The 3,341-nt window shown below is 53.8% G+C and overlaps 1 long non-coding RNA gene across 1 annotated transcript; it reads left to right on the plus strand.

Moving 5' to 3' along the window:
* Nucleotides 1-407: 407 nt before the first annotated feature.
* On the plus strand, nt 408-2,817 carry LOC131828152 (uncharacterized). The gene is made up of 4 exons (XR_009352258.1): nt 408-595; nt 918-1,056; nt 1,963-2,104; nt 2,712-2,817. It is a non-coding gene; the product is annotated as an uncharacterized LOC131828152 (long non-coding RNA).
* Nucleotides 2,818-3,341: the final 524 nt, after the last annotated feature.

A 3,341-nucleotide genomic window follows, 5' to 3' on the forward strand; every position in this document is an offset into this window, starting at 1 on the left:
GCTGTGCAGATCCCGGCACTGGAAAGGGGCTTGGAGAAACGGCCACTGCAGTTCACGCTCCACACCCAGCCCACGGGGAGCTTGCCTGCGTTCCTGGACTCAGGAGCTGATTGGTCCTGCCCAGCTGGACCAGTGGCTGCGTCAGGGTCTGTTTGCCTCCACGGAAGAGTCCCCAGGGGGCTTGCTTGCCCCTCTGAAAATCCGTGGTCTGCTTTTGTTATCAAGGAATGACAGAGGATTCTAGAGTCGTCCATATGAAAGATGAATAGCTAGACGATCTCACGCCTGAGCAGGCCACGGGAGGGTCGCCACAGGTGGGCTAAGCAGCATCTCCCCACCCCCCACCCCGTCGTGCTGTTGCGGTGACCCTCCGTCCCTGCATCTCTCTTTTTCTTTTTTTTAGGTGATGACACTGCGATCTGCCGTCTCAGCAAGTCTCAAGTTCGCGTTTTGAGCCGTGGTCAGGCTACTGCGCGTTGGATCTCCTTCCCCGTGGGTGGCTGTGGCTCCAGGCCCCGTGGTCGGCAGCTCCCGCAGGCCCTCCTGTCCTCTGCCTGCGCAGTCTGAGTTTGGCAGTCTCAGATTCCGCACGCGGGTAAGTTCACACCGTGTGTGCCTTTCCTGTCTGGCTTCTGTCCCTCAGCACTGTGTTCTCCAGCTCCGCTCATGGCATCGAGAGGGCAGGATTTCCTTCCCTCACAGCTGGATTACACCACCCTGTTCCCACAGGCTCTGCCTTCTTTCCCCGTCCACGTGCCCCTGCACACCTCACAGCAGCTCTGCTCACAGGGACCAAGCCGCCCCAAAGGCTGCAGTGTCCCGGGGCCATGCAGACTCCTCTCCTGCGCCTTCCTCCAGACCCCATCCCTGTCTCCCTTTGACTTCCACTTCTTGGCGTGTGACCTCTCTCTCCCTAGGCATCAGAGTGCAGGGCGCCGGACATGGAGGGCTACTCTGGCAGTGGCCACTTCTGGATCAGGCCAGGCAGTGTGGGCTGGGCAGCGGCAGAATGGAGAGGCTGTGGCTGAGCCAGCCCCGGGCCCAGAGCTGGAGGTGGTAGGTGAGGGCTGGAATGTTCAAACGGATGTTCGGGACGTGGGTGAATTCCCCTTCCAATCCAGCAATGTCTGGCTCTTGTGTCAACCCGAGCGATGGGCTCTTTTCAGAACAAATACATCCCCAAAGTCGACGGGCAGGGGCCCTCTAGGGCTACCCAGAGATGCCCAGAAAGCTCCCCTTGCCAATGTTCTTGATTGCATTTGCTCAGACTGGATTCTCTCCGTCCCAGCAGCAAGGCAAGGGGGTTCCCTATCGCTGCACCCTAATCAAGGCCCAATCATATCTCACGGAGCTTTTCAATAATGACGCTGTCCGCTTGCCTGCCCGCCTCCATAAACGGGCCAGCAGGAGCCCCGAGGAGGAAACTCTTGCCCAAAGGCCTGGAGGCACAGACCTGGTGCAGGCTGCAGGGGCGCAGCAGGCTGGGCATGCTCCGTCCCCCCTACCCCAATCCTGTGACACACATATGCCCACATGCAAGCCGGAAGCCACATTCCGGGGTGTGAGGAAAAGGGGCCAAGAGTCATGTCTTTGCTGTGACTTTGCCGGCTGCCAGATCCTTCAGGAGCTCAGTTCAAGCTATTTCCTATCTCCCTTCCCTCCCCACGTGCACCTGCATTGCTCAACAGCTCCCCACCGCAGGTCCCCAGAGCCTCGAGGATGGGGCGCCCCAGGTCCCCGCCTCTGCGGGGGCAGCTCTGTCCTGAGGTTGAATGAAATGCAAGGGACACAGGGCTGCTCAGGCCATGGACAGATGCTGTTTTCTGGGTTTGCTGTTATAAATTCAAAGGTGAACCTACCCTCTTTCCAAAGGGGAATTCCGTAGAGTCTCGCCATGGTTTTAGTGTCAATCAGTTGTTTTGAAATTGCTGGTAGGCTTTTGACTACACTTTCCCGAAGCAGATCACACATGCGGAGGAGCTCACGAAATGCAAGCATTCAACACAGTTAAGTTGACGAGGTGGGCACGTCTGTGTGAGCAGCCCCCAAGCCAAGAAACAGAACATTTCCCGTCGTCTGGCAGGCTCCCTCCCACCTCCTGAAGGTAACCCCCTTCCCAGAGAGGAGTCCCACCTACTTTAAAACTTCTTACAAATGGAATAACACCTGTACCATTTTGGGTGGGACTTCCGTCACGCGAGACGAGAATCCTGCTCGGGTGTGGCTGGTGGTTGTGACTTTTCGTTGCTGAACAACCGAGCATGTAGGAGCAGACAGAGTCAGGCACGTGCTACCCACGCGCACGCGAACGCTGAACAGTTTTGGGCCACCGGGATTGGTGTTCCGGCGCCCCCAGGATTGGTGTTCCCGCGCCCCGGGCTGACCTGCCACTCGGCATACATACACACACACGTGTGTGGCGAACATCCATGTACGTGAGTGCCCAACCGCAGAGTCAGAACGTGCAAACATTCAGCTTAACATGGATGCTGCCGCACTGTTTTCTAAAGCAGCTGGAACAATACATAATATTATGTAATCTTATTAAATTATTAATATAAAAGATAGGTACATTTAAATATAAATATAGAAATAAGATAGAGGAGCCACGCATGGTTGACTCAGCAGTATCATCAAGGACTCTGGTTGTTTCTGTCCTATTTCTTGACTAGATTTACCATGTGGCATTTGTTCTCGTTGTTACAATCTAGTTGCTGTACCTCCAGGCATCACCTCTGAGTTCCAGGAAGGGAGAAGAGGAAGAAGAGGACAAAAGGGGTGTGTTGTTTTCTATTATCAGGAAAATAAAAGTTTCATCCAGAAGGGTTTCTGTTTATGTCTCATTAGTAGGAAACTGTCAAATGGCCACTCTTTCCCAGAAAGAGGTGCCCCTGGTCATCCAGGCCATGCCCACAAACGCTATCCTGTGGCTCACTCCAGCCCCATCTCCTAGAGCCGCCTATCTCTGAGCAGACAACCACTCTTGGTCCTACACCACCCGGATCTGAAGACTGAGCCATACGATCCCTCATTCAGTGTGGAGGCACGTGGGGCAGAAGCCCCAGGATATCACACCCCTTCCACAAACATCCTCTGTGTTTTCTTTTATTTCCTAAAATATTTCACTAAAGTTACAAACGGATCATTACATGGGCAGCCAAGTCACAGGGCTGCCCTCCTCTCTTCATGTGATCATTCATGGTAAGAAATATCACACTCCCGGAATCATTATCGCTTGTTCAGAGAGCATAATTCTCCCAACAAACCATTGAATTTCTATGGATGATTTTCATATGTCTTCATGGGAAAATTAGTCTTTGATTTTATTTTTTTTGTGTTCT

The sequence above is a fragment of the Mustela lutreola genome, chromosome 3 (assembly GCF_030435805.1).
Source record: "Mustela lutreola isolate mMusLut2 chromosome 3, mMusLut2.pri, whole genome shotgun sequence".
Taxonomy (NCBI): Eukaryota; Metazoa; Chordata; class Mammalia; order Carnivora; family Mustelidae; genus Mustela; species Mustela lutreola.